This window comes from Mobula birostris, chromosome 1, assembly GCF_030028105.1.
Source record: "Mobula birostris isolate sMobBir1 chromosome 1, sMobBir1.hap1, whole genome shotgun sequence".
Classification (NCBI taxonomy): Eukaryota; Metazoa; Chordata; class Chondrichthyes; order Myliobatiformes; family Myliobatidae; genus Mobula; species Mobula birostris.
The window spans coordinates 89268206-89286483 of NC_092370.1; positions in this window are offsets into that span (position 1 = coordinate 89268206).

Here is an 18278-nt window from a genome sequence, read left to right on the forward strand (position 1 = left end):
GTACACAGCCACGGTAACCTAACCTGTCATTCCACCATTTGAACACTAGAGGGCAGCACCAACAGGCGAGGCCAACCTTCAACCGAGCTGGATGCCACACTACACCGCCTCCAGCATCTCCTCTCCTGGTCTGCAGCAGCAGGCAAGCCCACGGCTGGAAGCTAATCCTCAGTACAGCAGAGGCTACACAGCTTCCTTGTCACCTGTCCTGCCACCAAACAAGGGTAACAGGCCTGCGACACCTTGCATTACCATTGTCTAACAGGGTCTTGAGATGGCAAGAGAAAAGTCAGAGACAATCACCCGTGGCTAAACTGCACATCGCCTTCGGGTACCAACTTCAAAGCCTTCTTGTAACGAGCAACAACACAGTTTGCACCCAGCCCAGCAACTCCAAAGCCAGTCCAGCTCCTCCAACACCCTGTCCAGCTCCTCTGATCAACGAGCAGCTCACTGATGGGGTAGACCTGCAGTTTCTGAAGTTCTTGGAATCTGTAATACTGATATGACTCGGACACTGCTGTAGATTGAACAACCACATTTATTCACCAGACTTCGATTTTCACTTCTCTACATCCTGACGTCATACGCACTCTGACACTACGAATACTCACACAATATGTTACATCCCCCTCCTCAAGATTTTTTTTCTTTTTACACTATGAATTACCAAAACAATGCCTCTCGGTGTGCCCTTCTTACAGTGCAAAAACCGTGACATAAACTAAAAAAAATCTTTCCTTCTTGTACTGTATTCTGCATTGTATCTTACAATACTAACAGCAGTGTATTTTCTTTTACTAACGTGGACTAATAAACATTTATTTCACACCTTGGAACTTATGACATGTGATTTTGCCTCAAACTGTGTGAGACTGCGTGTATGTCTAGTCTCTGTATCTAGCTGATTTCCTCTTTAAATGTCCAGTATTTCTGCATTTCCTTTGGAACATCTTTTCTTTCTGTTGGCCATCCATTCATTGTAATATCTCTTAGCATTTGCATTTTAGGATCATCTGCAGTCGCTTTTCTGAACATGTTCAAATTCTCCTCAGAGATGGGTAGCTGAGGTGTAACCCAGTTGACCTCCAGCTCTCTTCCTAGCAACTCTGGACAGTGATGTACAGTTCTTTTCCTGGCTTACAGGTGACTGTGAGAGTGTACCTCTGTAGCCTGAGAAGCATCCTTTGCAGCCTCATAGGAGCTTGGTGGAGTGGCTTTTTGAAGATTCTCTCAAATGGTTTGTGATCACTCTCAACCCGGATTTCTTTGCCATATACATATTGGTGGAACTTCTCACACCCATAAACTATAGCGAGTAATTCCTTCTCAATTTGAGCATATCAGCATTAACAGTCTGTAAATGCTCATGATCCATAAGCCACAGGCCTCCCATCCTGCAGTATAACAGCTCCTATTCCCTCCGAACTGGCATCCACAGACATCGTCACCGGTTTATTGACATCATAGAACTTCAGTGCTGGTGCATTGGTAACCAACTGCTTCAATATGTCAAAACTTTTCTTTTGTTCGTTTTCCCAAAGCCATTCAGTGTTGCTCTCTAGTAGCTTTTGGAGTGGAGTGCTGACGTCTGATAAATTGGGAATGAATTTGGCAAGATACTGTATCATGCCCATGAACCTCAATAGTTCTTGCTTGTCTTCGGGTGGTGGTAGCTGTACCACAGCTCTGACCTTTTCATCATCTGGTTTTAGCCCATCAGCACCGAGCACATGACCTATGTATTTGATCTCTGTAGTTCTGATCTTACATTTACTTTTGTTCAGTTTTAGGCTGTACTCACGTGCTCTCTCCAGGAGCTTCCTCAGTCTCTGATCATGCTCCTCAATTGTGTCACCCCATATCAGCAAATTATCAATGATGTTGACCACCCCGTCCAGGTCTTCAATCATTTGTGCCACGGATCTCTGGAATACCTCTGATGCAGAAGAAATCCCAAAGGGTAGACGCAGGAAACAATATTTCCCTATGGGCGTGTTGAAAGTACATAATTTGGAACTTTCTTCATCCAGCTTGATCTGCCAGAAACCTTGATTTGCGTCTAATACTGAAAAGTATTTCGCATTAGGCATGCAAGAGACAACTTCTTCAACCGTAAGCAGTGAATAGTGCTCTTTTTTGATGGCGTGGTTGAGATCTTGTGGATCTAAGCAAATCCTCGTCTTTTTTTCTGTGACCACTGTCACCACACTATTCACCCAGTCAGTCGGTTCTACTTGTCTTGTTATGACTCCCATCTGTTCCATTCTGTGTAGCTCCTCCACTACTTGATCCCTGAGAGCTACTGGAATCTTTCTTAGGGCATGCACGACTAGTACAATAGTTGGATCAATCTTGATATGGTGTTTCCCTGGTAAACATCCTAATCCAGAAAACAAGTCATCAAAGTCTTTGAGAACAACAGGAATTCTGCAGATGCTGGAAATTCAAGCAACACACATAAAAGTTGCTGGTGAACGCAGCAGGCCAGGCAGCATCTCTAGGAAGAGGTGCAGTCGACATTTCAGGCCGAGACCGGCCTGAAACGTTGACTGCACCTCTTCCTAGAGATGCTGCCTGGCCTGCTGCGTTCACCAGCAACTTTTATGTGTGTTGCTTAAAGTCTTTGAGAATGTCATTTTCTTTTTCAACACCATAGATTCGCTTCACCAGGCCTAGCTTTGTGCATGTTGCTTTGCCCAGTATTGCTGAAACATGTTGCTGCACTATTTCAAACTCGATCTTGTATTGTTGACCTTTGTACACACAGGTGAGTGCTTTTTTGCCCAGTGGTGCCGTCTTGTGGCCGAAATATGCAACAAGCTTGCAGGTGGATTTTCTCAGTCTTCCTCTGATGTCCAGTGAGTTGAATGTTTCTGCTGACATTACATTGCACTTTGCCCCAGTGTCAAGCTTAAATGTCACATTCCTCCTGTTTGTTATCAGATCTTGAGTCCAATCATCTTCATCCTCCATCTCTGATTTGTCAATATTCTTGATGCATACCTCCTGTTCCACTTCAACTGTGCCAATGAATATGTCACTGTTGCCCTCACTCTGTTCCACAGCATGCATTTTCCTTGCGTGCTCCTTCGATTTGCACACCTTTGCAAAGTGATTTCTTTTCTGGCATAACTTGCATGTCTGACCGAAGGCTGGATATTTTCTGTATCCATGCTTATAATGACATCTGTTGCAGTTAACTTCCTTTTGATCATCCTGTGGAGCTGGCTTTGTCCTACTCTTGTTAATTTTCACAGTTTTTATTTTGTGCACTTCAATCTCTTCATTGAGCATTTTAACCTGACTTGACGTGATCTCGCTGGCACAGCAAACATCAATCGCCTTTTCTAATGTAAGATCCACCTCTCTCAATAGCCTGCCTCTCACTTGATCATCCCGTATTCCGCATACAATCCTGTCATGTATTAAAGAGTCGTGCAGCTGTCCGAACTCACAGTTTTTTGCCTTGTTCTTCAAATCTGTTACATGGGCGTCTACGGTCTCTATCGGTCCTTGAGCCCTCGTGAAAAACTTGTGTCGTAGGTTTTTTCTCAGTTCGCAGTAATCTTGAAATTTTTTCTTCAACACTTCAATTTTATCTTACTCATCCTCTTGGAAGACAAACGTGTTGCAAACCTTTATTGCCTCTTCTCCCGCCACATGCAGAAAAGTAGCACATTGCACTTCTTCCATCTTTTCAGCTATGCCGTTAGCGGTGCAAAACAGCTCAGACTTCTGGATCCATATTTTCCAGTTCTCAGCAAGATGACCTTGTAGGCTTAAACTTGACGGCAGCTGTAACTGTGACATCTTTTACCTGTCTTCTCTTCCTTTTCTTTCCCCGCGATTTCTTCTGACACCATGTAATATTGATGTGACTCGGACCCCGCTGTAGAGTGAACAACCACGTTTATTCACCAGACTTCTATTTTTACTTCTCTACGTCCTGACGTCATACGCACTCTGACACTACGAATACTCACACAATACATTACAGAGTCTAGTATTGTCCTGCAATTATTAAAAAGGCATTTAACAAATAAAAACATCTTTGGTTGGGCCCCAAGTGGTTGCTGGATCCGAACACAAAACCATCTTACCCGAAGATGGACACAATAACTTTTCTGCTCATGACCTGCTAAACCTGAGACTATTTTCAGATAAGAAGCTCTTTATTGCGTGTTTCTCCATTATGTGATCTGGTGGTCTTGGCCCGGTATTTGGATGAACTGGTTAGACTGGATTGAACCAATATATGTTGGAAAGAACAAAAATAAATTATCTAGGCACAAGTCTGAAAGAAAGAGCCATAGAGTAATATTGCTTGTACTCGTGTTTTTGGTCAGATCCAACAAGAAGCTGACACTGGTCAGTCAAGTGAGCTTGAGCCAACAAAATTAAGACATCTTAGATCGATCCAATAAGGAAAAGGATATAATGGAGGATTTTGGGAGCACAGGTAGTGGCAGAAGTGAATGACCTCATGTCAGAAAGATGGAAATTACATCAGGAACAAGAAGAATACCGGTCAGTATAGACTCCATTTACCAGCTATTAACTTTTCTCTTTTTTAACTGTTCATGGAGGGCCAGGGAAACCTAGTGGGTGTGTACACAGGTATTTTAAGTTTTGTAAGTTCATGTGTTTGTTAACTGAGACATTGTAGGTACTCGTCAGTAAATACAGTTTCTCTCTGTGCCTAACTGATCAATATTGTTGAGGGTTAACATTTGTAACAGCTCCTCCAAGCCTCGTATGATGGTGCAGTAATTAAGCTAAAAAGGGAAGTTTGGCTACATAATCACTGGTATTGGTATTGGTTTGCTATTGCCACATGCGCCAAGATACAGTTAAGAGCTTTTCTTAGATACTGTTTATACAGATCATCACAACCTGGTACTCCAGCTGCAGTGCTGTTGACAAAAAAGCCTTGCAGAGGGTGGTGAGGGGAGCAGAGAAAGTTATTGGGGTCTCTCTACCTTCTGTCCAAGACCTCTTTCAGAGTCGATGCCTCCAGAAGACAGGATACATCATTAAAGACCCCTCACACCCTCTCCATGAACTGTTTGTTCTTCTGCCATCAGGCAAACGTTACAGGAGCATCAAAGCTAAAACCACAAGACTACTAAACAGCTTCCTCCCACAGGCAGTCAGACTGCTAAATAGCTGCTCTACCTGACTCTGCTTTGGACACTTTTAACTTGCACTGGACACTTATAACTTGATTTTAACTAACATGTGGCTGTTGTGTTTTACTATTATTGTTATGTTTATTATTTAGTGTTGCGTTTGTTATGTTATGATTGCACTGCCCCTGAGAAACGCTGTCTCATTCCGCCCTGCAGAGCTGATGTACAGTTAGAATGACAATAAAGTTTTTTGAATCTCGTTTTGAATCTTTTGAAATCATTATGCAAGTGCATTGAGCTAGAATCAGTTTAATCTAAAACAATGCAGAATAAAGTGTAACAGCCACAGAGAAGGTGCAGTGCAAGGAAATAATAAAGTACAAGATCATAACAAAGTAAATGATGCAGTCAAAAGTCAATCTTATTGTACAAGAGGTCTGATAACAGTGGGATAGAAGGAAAGAAGGATAGAATTGGGATAGAAGCCTGGATGGAATTGAGAGGGTAACTACAGCACCTACTGCCAGTTAAGCTTTATAAGTGTAAAGTCTGTGATTTTTAATTTTCCACATCTCAAAATAAACTCTTCTATAATCAACTATTACTACCTAACACAAACATGAGTTTGGAGAGGTTTAATGATGGACACTCTCAGGACATATTATTGTGCTGAGGATGAGTGCAGGAAGCTCCTGTTTAGTGGCCTGTTTAATGAAAATCACTTGAAAGTCATTCTTGCCAAAGGCACTGATCTTTATTGAAGGGCATCTACTGTCATTTCTTTTAAGTGGAGATCACAGATGTGAAATGACCCGTAGGGAGACTGTGGATGCTGTTTCACAAGACAATAAGAGCTCGTACTCCCCAGAGAGTAGTGATATGGGAGAGCAGGGGGGAGATAGGAAAGAAATAAGGCTTGACTTCTATGCCTTTTCATTACTTTCTCCAAAACCAGGAATGCCTCTCAAACCCGCTCGTGGGGTTGGGGTTATTTTCTAGTCAAGCAGGGAGTACCCAGGAATGTAACAGGAGTTGAATAAAGACTGACTAGCGAATCAGTGCCTTCATTGTCTGCGGTCAGCAGGTGTTCACGCACAACAGACAGACCCTCCTCTGTTCAGTACTATCAGTGCCCTACAGGGGCCGTTTACTCAACACCTGAGCATGTCACTGACATGCTCAATCAGTGAAGGCCAACACTGCAGTCAGACTTTAAATTAATAAACCTTGCAGAAAGTTTGTGAAGAGCACTATTTCCTGCAGAAGACTATTATTCAGTCCTGGTATTGTGTTTAATACTCTATGATAATTGGTTAACAATGCAATTCAATTGTGTTGCATGACTGAATTAAAAATAGCTTTGCAATATTTGTTCTCTGTTATCCCTTTGCTCTTGAAGTCACTTATTAAATTAGTTGGGATTATGGTTCTGCTAGAGGTGTAATGCTCCACAACTGCCATGTGTTACAAATTAATTAAGTCAGACGGTCAACGTTCTGTAGAAATATGCAGTATTTATATGTTTTTTAGTTTGTGGTTTGCATTCTGAGATTTTGATTGTTTTTTGTTGCTGTTTGCACATTTTTTTGCATATGGTGGGGGGGTGCTTTTCTTTGAACTGATTGGTTCTGTGGTTCTTTGTTTTGTGGCTGTCTGTGGGGTGGATGAATCTTCAGGTAGTATGCCACATACATACTTAGATAATAAAATGTACTTTGAATCTTTGAACAATGGAGCTGAAGTCCGCAGACAGAAAATGTCTTCCTAATAGTCTTCCTGACTATTGTTTCGGACAAAGTTGTATTTTGCAAATGGCAAAGACTACTTATTAATAGAAACTGTCCCTAGTTTGCATTTTACATAAAGCAGGCATTCTCAGAAGTCCAGGTTCAAGAAAAATTCAAACTAATTGTTTGGAAAATGGAAAACATTTGAATAAATAATAGAACCAGTGGCAAAATAAACTAGAACCACATGCAAGAAAAAGTTCTCTCTGAGCATTAGGTGGTGTGGCTCCCCAACTACATATAGCTCAAGGAGAGCTTAGGTAAAAAGAAATTTAAAGAATTAAACCTTAGCTATCTCTGCCCAGCAACCAGCTCGACTTCCTATGTTTCAGTCAGTAGTTGGTGCACAACTTTTCCTGGCCTCATGTAACAACACTGATATCTACCCAAAAATGTAGAAAATTGGCCAGACATGTCCTGTTTACAAAATGCAGGACAATTCAAATCCAATAACTGTCCTCTCCATTTACTCTATCATTTACTCCCCAATAACTTCTTTAGCAATGCTGAGTTCACATTGCACTCCAGAATTCACCACAAACCTGGGACCAAGGAATGATCTCCGGAGGTGTGGTGAAAGTGACCACCCTTAGCATCAAGATCGCATATGACTGAGTGTGACATCAGTAAGCTCTGAATAAACGGAAGTAAATAGGCATCCAACTGAACAGAGCCAATATTTTGCATCAAGGAAGGTGTTTGTGCTGTCAGAGGTCATTCAGCCCCAGGGCATCGCTGTGAGAATTCCTCCAGGTACTGTTTTGGCCCTATTCATCTTCAGCTGTTACATCAATGACTTTCCTTTCATCATCAGAGCAGAAATGAGGACACTCATTGACGATTTATAATGTTCAGTTCCACCACCTCCTCAGCAAGTGAAGCAGCTCATGGCTGCAATTAGATTATATTCAGGATGGCCTGTAAAGTGGCAAGTAACTTGCAATGCAGAAGTACCAAGTAATGTCCAGCTCCATCAAAAGAGGGTCTAGCATCTACCTTTCTCAATCAAGTGCATTATCATCATCAAGTTCCCAATCATCAATATCCTGGAGGTCACTACTGACCAGAATCTCACTTGACCCAATCACATAAATACCTTGACTATAAGACCAGGTCAGAAGCAGGGTATCCTCTGGTGAGTGGATAGCAGGGTATCGACTATCTATAAATCACAAGTCAGAAGGGCGGCGGAATACTCAGTAAATCATTGTACAGTAACAGGCCCTTCACCCATTTCTGTGCTGTCATCGAGTACTCACACTCATCCCCATCCCAGTTAAAGCCTTTAGTCAGGTGTTGGTGATTCAACTGCTCACCTATCTACTACTCAAATGTTGTGTGGATAGCTGCCTCCATTACCCAGTCATCAGAAAAGAGTTCTTTCTTCCCATGACTCAAGGATCCTTCTCTGAATTCCTGTAATGCAAGTATGCTCTTCCTTAAAAAAGGAGACCAAAACTGTGTGCAAATAAGTATAAGTCATCAGGTATGCATCTTCTAGATGTTGATTGAATTTATTGAATGGTGGATGCACAAAATGTTGAATTGTCTTCTCTTGTTCCTATGTTGGGAGAGGTAATGGCCAAGATCTGTATATCTTATAATCAGGTTTGCCTCCCTTGCTCCGGTTTGTGATGGTGGTCACATTCAGGGGAATGTTGTCCTAACTCTGGAATGGATTTTCAACTGGTGAAGTTGTGTCATGAGTCAGAAGCTGGCAGCATGATCAACCTCTGTGGTATACTATCTACCTTGGAGCCTTTGTTGGTCTTTATCAGGTCAATAGCCTGCTTTAGCCCTCCAGTAGTCGATGAATTGTCATGGAGATCCTCAACAGGTCATTGTGGAATGATTTGAAAGGTCTCCACTGAATATTGGACTTATGGTTGAAGAACAGTTCAAAATGTTCCTTCCAAAGTCAACAGTTAGCAGCATCTACCCTGTGGATCTGGGAGCTATCCTGTATTCTGAGGAGGTTTTGTTTGGCAGCCAGGGCGTTCATTTAACGTGAAAGGGGTAAAGTTCAAAGGAGATGTGCAGGGCAAGTTTATTTTACACACAGAGAGGTGAGTGCCTGAAGCATGCTGCCAGGGGTGGCAGTGGAGGCAAAATACAATAGGGGCATTTAAGAGGATCTTAGGTAGGCATATGAATCGAGGGGTATGGACCATATCTAGGCAGAAGGAATTAGATGTCATTAGAGACCAAGGCAAACTGAAGGGGAAGTCTGGGACCTGCTTCACAGCCTGGGCAACAGGTCTAGATGTCCATTCATGATTGACCTCTCCGAGTGGAATCTAGAAAGTTAGCACCCAAGTTCATTGGTCATGAAAGTAAACCTGGTGGCTTACACTGGTCAGCTCCCCAGGACTCTAAAGATTAACCCTACCTTCCACATCTCTATATTAAAACCTGTCTGCACCAACCCCTTAGCCCCACCACCATCAGCCCTGCCGTCACCCAGGTTTATCAAGGGGGCAACAACTGTTCACGGTGAAAAGACTTTTGGACTCACATACTGTTCCAGGGGTTCAACAATACCTAGTGGACTGGGAGGGATTCAAACCAGAGGAAAGGTGCTGGGTGCTGGAAAGAGGCATCTTGGATCCAACTCATAGAAACATAGAAACATAGAAAATAGGTGCAGGAGTAGGCCATTCGGCCCTTCGAGCCTGCACCGCCATTCAGTATGATCATGGCTGATCATCCAACTCAGAACCCTGTACCAGTCTTCCCTCCATACCCCCTGATCCCTTTAGCCACAAGGGCCATATCTAACTCCTTCTTAAATATAGCCAATGAACCAGCCTCAACTGTTTCCTGTGGCAGAGAATTCCACAGATTCACCACTCTCTGTGTGAAGAAGTTTTTCCTAATCCTGGTCCTAAAACCGTGACCCCTCATTCTGGACTTCCCCAACATCGGGAACAATCTTCCTGCATCTAGCCTGTCCAATCCCTTTAGGATTTTATACGATTCAATAAGATCCCCCTTCAATCTTCTGAATTCCAAGGAGTATAAGCCTAGTTGATCCAGTCTTTCATCATATGCCTGCCATCCCAGGAATCAATCTGGTGAACCTTCTTTGTACTCCCTCTATGGCAAGGATGTCTTTCTTCAGATTAGGGGACCAAAACTGCACGCAATACTCCAGGTGTGGTCTCAACAAGGCCTTGTACAACTGCAGTAGTACCTCCCTGCTCCTGTTCTCAAATCCTCTCGCTATAAATGCCAACATACCATTCGCCTTTTTCACCGCCTGCTGTACCTGCATGCCCACTTTCAATGACTGGTGTATAATGACACCCAGGTCTCGTTGCACCTCCCCTTTTCCTAATTGGCCACCATTCAGATAATAGTCTGTTTTCCTGTTTTTGCCACCAAAGTGGATAACCTCACATTTATCCACATTAAATTGCATCTGCCATGAATTTGCCCACTCACCTAACCTATCCAAGTCACCCTGCATCCTCTTAGCATCCTCCTCACAGTTAACACTGGCGCCCAGCTTCGTGTCATCTGCAAACTTGGAGATGCTGCATTTAATTCCCTCATCTAAGTCATTTGCATTTAATTCCCTCATCTAAGTCATTCATAATTACCATCACCACTGTCTGAACAACCAGGGCTTTCAGGAGTGGGCTGTAGAGGAGGGGGAATTTTATGGGACTCTCCCAACCATGCCAGCTTTTGAGATTTAAACGCTCTAATTTTCCGGTCTAGTTTGAAACTGTGTCTGTATCCTTGCAACATAAACTCCAGCATTTGGGTCCAAGCCATCCTCGTCAAGGACACTTGTCACAGCAGAGTGCATACACCTGGTCTGCATCTGTCAGGAAGACTGAGTTCATCACACCCACTGGCCTCTTAAATACTTGGTGATGCCATTTGCACTCTCCAACAGTCCAGTCATTTTCCAATATCCTTACAGACAAGCTACACAGGTATGTGTTTGTCTATCTCAACGACATCCTCATCTTCTCCAAGAACCCCCATGACCACATCTGGAACATCCAATCAGTCCTTCAGCATCTTCTTGAAAACTAACTGTATTGTAAGTTAGAAAAATGCCAGTTCTACACCCTAGTTGAGACTGTGTAATTGGTCCTAAGTGTAAAAATAGACGAGTAGTCGGCAAGTTCAAAAGCTTGAATGACAAGCTTGGCAAGACTGTACATCAAAGCCTGAAGGTTAAAGCCTTTCAGATGGTAAGTCTGGAGGTCACAGACCCAATGTCTGCAAGCCCAGGGCCACAGGTAGGAGGTCAGAGGTCCAGTGGTAGCTTGTCCTGTGATTGAAGGCCCATCTGTGTTTATGGTGTGCAGGTACGAAAGTAGTTTATTGCTTGTTGAAAGCTGGCTGTGTGTTGTTCTGCAGAACATTGTGGGAATGCTATGCTAGCAGCAGGATATGGGGTAACACATGCAGGCTGCCCCCATCGCATCCTCAGATTGTGTTGATTGTTAATGCAAATGGCGCATTTCATTGTATTGTATGCTTTGACGCACGTGGTTAATAAATATATCTAATCTAATCTAATCCAGCCGGCAGTCCATAGATCCCCACGTGACCCTCACAATGAACAGGTCATTCAGCTCACTGCTGTGGGCACTGGCGCAGTCCCAGAAGAGCTAGAGAATGAGCATTGTATTTCTTCACACCATCCTCTGTTTGTCTTTTATGACAAAATACTGTCTTCATCACAACATCACTATGTTGCCTCACCTGATCTAGAGCAGAACGGTACTGGAGATGAACTCCTACCCTATTCTTCCTGAAACAGACTAATAGTTCAACAGCCAACTATGACATGACCCCAGCCAGCATTTGCCAATAATTTTTAACCAATAAAATAGTGCAAACAGGATGCAAATCAATCTCCTACTGATAATGATTGAAGTTTAGAATAATACATATTATTGTTACAGCATATTATATATTAAATTTTTTACAAAAGAATATGTGGTTCAAACATATGGGGGGTGATTGATAAGTTCGTGGCCTAAGGTAGAAGGAGATAAGTTATACAGCTCTCGTGCACATGCAGTTCAATTCTTTGAGTGATTATGCAGGAAGTTTGAAGTTAATAACTCATCTCCTTCTACCTTAGGCCACGAACTTATCAATCACTCTGATGAGTTATTAACCTGAAACTTTCTGTATAATCACTCAAAGAGTTGAACTGCATGTGCATGTAACTAGAGCTGTATAACTCATCTCCGTTGACCTTAGGCCACAAATTTATCAATCAGCCCTGCTGTGGACACTTTCTGGAGGTCCAAGATCCGTATGCTCCACGACCACCGGACTAAGTGTGTAAATGTAGGAGGGGACTATGTTGAAAAATAAGTGTGCTAGGTTTTCTAAAATTGACTCCTTCTACCTTAGGCCACGAACTTATCAATCACCCCTCGTACATGAGTGTACAAAAGGGCAAGTGTTCTGAATGAATAATTTGGTAAATCACTACGTAACTAGGGTTTCAAGACTACAATCCAATTAAGAGGTTGTGGTTTCGTGATTATAGAAACAGTTTCTGAAGACCAGCAGAATCCCAATCTTGAATTACAGACTTAAACCAATGGTTATGATTTATGATTTACATCACGTTGGATATAATTGAAGAAGGTAACATCAGACACTGCTTTACAAGAAAACCAAACTTCCCATGATCACCATGTAGTTTCTTTTCACTAAAGTGCTTGCCAAATAGTTGCTCTTTCAAAGCTTTTCCTAAACACCTTACAACTAAAGGAATCTCATTATACATTTAAGAGAATTCATTTAACATCAGCCTGCTTTCTGCAATTGATCTGGGTTTAGAGTAACGGAGTTAATGTTTCAGATATACGTTCCATTCTGATGAAGATTCTTGGCTGTAAAATGCTAACCCTATTTCTCTCTCCGTGGATGCCACCTGACCTGCTAGAGTGTTTCCAGTATTTTCTGATTTCATTTCAGTTTTTCAGCATCTGCATACTAGTTCATTTTCATTACTGTGAGTTTATTCTGCTTACTTTCAAACAATTTAGAAGGGTTTACTTCTATCCCTCTGGAAATCCATTGACAGAATGTTTCTATTATTAACTTGTGTCTGCCATTGAGGGTTGAGGAGGTAGGGAGGATTGCTCCCAAGAAAGGTATTAGGTAGTGGGACAGACAGAATAGAATGGTTATATAACTACATCCTGGAAAGAACAACAGCTGACACTACAGGACTGAACGGACAACTGATGTCTTACTTCTCATAGGTTGGAAGTGGAGTTAATTGTATTTGGATGGATAGATGAACAGTTGTTATTAAGTTGTTATTTTTCATTTTCACACTCAGCGAAAGAAACCCATTCAATTCTCACAATGTTGGAAGCCAATGGAAATGTAGTGGGAACATTTGAAATGGGCCTCCAGGGATAGTGGTCAATGGGGGAATGGAAGTATAAGAGGGTGCAAAGCAGTAAGCTGAAAGCATTCCAGAATTATCTGTTTTAATGGGAAAGCTAAAACTGAAAATTATATTGTGAGAACAGCTATGACTTGATGATTCGCTATGACCTCAGGTATAAGGCCAAGGTAACATACTACACCATCTTGTACTGACAATGATAAAGAAGGTCATTTAGCTGGCTCCCTGGAAAATAAATGTATCAGTCCCGTTCCCCTCTTCTTGTTTTCCTGTACCCCTGTAACCATTTTCTCTTGTACATCCCCATGAATTCCTATTTGTTTCTATTCACCATTAGTATATGTTACAGGAAAATTAGGTCTTTATTCTTTGGAGCGTAGAAGGTTGAGGGGGGACTTGATAGAGGTGTTTAAAATTATGAGGGGGATTGATAGAGTTGACGTGGTTAGACTTTTTCCATTGAGAGTGGGGAAGATTCAAACAAGAGGACATGGGTTGAGAATTAGAGGACAAAAGTTTAGGGGTAACATGAAGGGGAACTTCTTTACTCAGAGAGTGGTAGCTGTGTGGAACGAGCTTCCAGCAGAAGTAGTTGAGGCAGGTTCAATGTTGTCGTTTAAAGTTAAATTGGATAGATATATGGACAGGAAAGGAATGGAGGGTTATGGGCTGAGTGCAGGTCGGTGGGACTAGGATAGGGTAAGAGTTTGGCACAGACTAGAAGGGCCGAGATGGCCTGTTTCTGTGCTGTAATTGTTATATGGTTATATGGAAGCTTACAGTAGCCAATTAATTTACCAGCCTGACTTGGAACATGGGTGAAACTAGAGCACCTGGAGGCAGTCCATAGGATCATGGAAAAAAAACTCCACTCAAACAGCAGCAGAGGTCAATTCAAATCATGGTAATAATTAATACAGCATATCAAGCAGTAGTCAATCAAGGCAACTGGATTTTGTGTGTTGGCTAGAAGCCACTTCACTGCTCATCCAAGAGCCTTCTTCAGTTCTGATCCATGTTAGGTAGTTTTCCAGTTTATGAACTCTTTGAGTTGGTTTAAAGGTATAGCAATCATTTGAAGATTGTTAAAAGTCATAGAGGTAATGAGAGGGTCACTAATCTTATCTTTGCATGAATGAAGGTGTGAACTGTCGTGGAGATGCCGGGGTAAGATCTTAGGACTGCATTGTAAGTAGCTGATAGGTGGTGTCATACCTCAAGCCCTCTAATCAGGGATGGGTTTTCAAGTTTGACAAAGATAGCTTCTTTAACCCCCCCTTCAAACCACCTGTCCTCCCCGTGCAAGTGATTCTCTTGTGATTGCTATACCCTTAAATGCCTCTCGGAGTTGGTGAGCCAGAAAACCACCCACCATGGATTAGAACTGAAGAAGACTCTCGGATGAGTGGTAAAACGTCTTCTGGACAGCACAGCAAGTCCAGTTGCCTTGATTTACTACTGCTTGATATTCAGTGACCTGGATGACAGTGAACCTTTATAGACAATAAATACAACAGCAATTACAGTGACAAGCACAAAAATACTAAATTGTTCAGTGTACAGTGGTGCAAAAAGAAATGCTGAGGTGATGATAACGGAAGAGGAAGGATTAAAGTAGAATGTGAGAATGTGTGAGCAGTGATTGGTTCTGGAGTCTGATAGCGGGGGCGGGGTGGGGGGAGCGCACGGGAAGAAGCTGTTTTTGATTCTGGTCATTCAGACTCTGAAGCTGCTGTATCTTCTCCTGGAAAGTAAACGAGAGAAAAGAGAAAAGCTAGGGTTGCAGGAATCCCCTACGATTCTGTTAGTCTTCCTGATGCAATGCACCATGAAGATGGAAAGAATTATGGACACATAACCCTTCCTGCCTTAGTTTTGTCTCTTTGTTTGGACAAGATAATAGTTGCTTAATCTATAGTAAATATAAAAATCTGCCTTGTGGAAACAAAAATCTAAAATAAATCCAAATTTGACTGAATTTGCATGTTAAAGAAACAGCTCAGAAAAATAACTAAACTGTAAATAAATTTCAGTGCCAGTTGAAGAGTTATCCAAACTTTACTCCCAGACCATAATTACTTCAATGCATGCAACCCTATTAATATCTGTCTGCAATGTTCTTTGTCCCGTGTGTGAACTTGCATCCTTCATTAATGAATACTGCATGTTCATTTGGAAGATTTGTGGTAGGTTCCTGCTTCTTTGTTTCATCTTAGGTCTTTTGCAGTGGACTTTAATTAGATAGAAATCCTACCATACAGTATATTTTTATAAACATTTGAAACTATTTTTTAGTCTGCCTACCACATTCAAAGTTTCAACCATCAATCATGTTGCTTCATTTTCATCTTTGTAAGTGATCATTTTGCTAATTAATATTGGCATTTGCAGTGTACAGTACTTGTTCATGTGAAAAGGAGGTATTGTGCATAATTTGAAGCAATCTGCTTTCTGTCCACGAGTCAAGAAGCAGCTCTTCTTCATTAGCAATTTGAGGAGATTTGGTCTGTTATCAAAGACTCCAGCAAGTTTCTACGGTTATACAGGGGAGTGCATTCTGACTGGTTGCACCACAGTCTGGGTGTGGAAGAGGCCTCAGGCTGTTTTGGACTCAACCAGCTCCATCATGGCCACAACCCCCTCGACCATTGGGAACACCCTCAGGCGGTGCCTCAAGAAATGACATCCATCACTGAGGGTACCCAGCAGACCCTCTTACTTCTCATTATTACCATCAGGGAGAAGGTACAGGAGCCTGAAGACCCACATTGGTTCAGGAACAGCTTCTTCCCCATCACCATCAGATTTCTGAAAGGTCCACGAACCCATGAACACTATCTCATCATTGCTTTCTCCTTGCACAATTTATTTTGGTGCTTTATAGTAATCTTCTGTGTTTGCATTGCAACACTGCTGCAAAAATCAAATTTTCTTCAGTCGGTGATAATAAATCTGATTCTGAAGGAGTAGAAATGGTATAAGAACGGTAATATACTTCTTTCTGTGCAGATTGTAGCGCTGGATTTAGTTTTGTTTTGTATTTGCCAATGCAGCTGGTTCAGAAATGTGCAGATAGAATGATTGGAAGTGATACTGTAGCACTTAACAGAAAAAAAGCAAGATTTAAATTTATGTCAATTTTTTTCAAAATCTCAGAACACTGAAGAGTGCTTTAAAGTTAAGAAAGCACTTTAGAAGTTGGAAGTAGCTTTTGCCATATCTCAGAAAATTCAGAAGTCCATGACTGCATGCAGTTAGCTATGGACAATATTCAAGTGACAAGTGACATTCATGCCAGTCAGGTCCCAATGACCATGTCCAAAAAAAGTGAAATAAACTACTTACCTTCATCATTCAAACACATTATCATTATTGAGACCTTCCTTCAACCAGAGGCTCATCTTTGTTAGGAAACTTATTATGACTACAAGAGTACCTTGTTATGCTAAAGCACAACCTACAAGGCACAAGACAGTACCGTGAAAGAATATCCATCTCTTGCCTGAGTGAAAGTAGCTCCAGCAATACTAAAGAAACACAGAGCTATCTGGGAACGTGTGGCTCAATTGACTGTTCCTTAAGTAAGCACTACCAGCTCCATTTTGCTGCAGGGTGTAGCACAGTACAAATTATACTGTAATTATGATCCAGTGCACTTCATAAACCTGCAAGTTCCACCATCAAGAAGATCAGAGACAGCATGCACATAGGAACACCACCAGCCACAGATCCCTTCTTAAGTTGTACACCATCTTGAAATGGAACTACGTCACCATTGTGACTTGAAGTCATGGCATCATCCTTTTCCTCAGTGTCAACAGAGCTGGACATTGACTTCGGAAATGGGGGGCTGTGCACATACTTCTGTCTATATCAACGGTGTTAAGTATGAAAGGGTTGAGAGCTTCAAGTTCCAAGGTGTGAATGTCATCAACAGCCTGTCCTGGTAAAACCACACTGATGTCATGGCCAAGAAAGCTCACCAACACCTCAACTTCCTCAGGAGGCTAAAGAAATTTGGCAAATCGCAGTCGACTCTTACCAGTTTTTATCAATGGACCATAGAAAGCTTTGTATGATCTAGCAGAGGAAAGTCACTGTGGTCAGATCTCTGACATGGAAACTGGCTCTGTAGCTCATAAGGGAAAGGGGGGGAGAAGAGGCTTGTTGTGGGAATAAGGGATTCCCTTCCTGTTTCAACATTTCAAGGGAATCTCTCCCTTTGAGACGCACTGATCTGTTCTTCCATACCCTTCTTCACTTTCAACCACGCTCCCTTTTTAAGGCACCTATCATGTTACTAAAGAAATTAGATATATATTTTTTGGAGTTTAGAAGAATGAGAAGGGATTTTTTTTAAAACACAAAGTCCTGAGGGACTTTAAAACTTAAAGTCCTGCATGACAGGATAGACGTTGAGGTGTTTTCATCGATGAACAAACCTTGAATGAGGGATAGATATAGTTACAAGATTGGGAGGGGGTAATCATCTAAAGTTGAGACATATAGGAACGTCTCACAGAATGTGGTGAAACTTTAGAATTTTCTCCCTCAAAGTTTGTTAGAGAAATTTGAAGAGGAAGTAGATAAAGTTGTGAATGATAAATGAAATGAGGGTGAAGGGGAACTGCCACAGAAAAGGAGATAACCCATAGCAAAAATATGCCATGATGTTCTATGTTCTACCACAAGTAGCAACAACAACAAAAAAACAAGACAACAGCAAAACAAGACCCTTTCCCATCTGTCTCACCCTCCCACCAACTCACATACCTAGCATGACATCTAAGAGGAACGTGATTAGCATTTTCTGTTTTTATTTCAAATATTTGGCTTCCAAACTTTATTTTATTTGTTTCTACTTAAGTGTCTTAGAACAGTGATATTACAAATGGCAGGTGGCAGGAAAGAAGAATTCTCTGTGTGCCAGAGAAAGCAGGATCTCCCAGTGGCCAC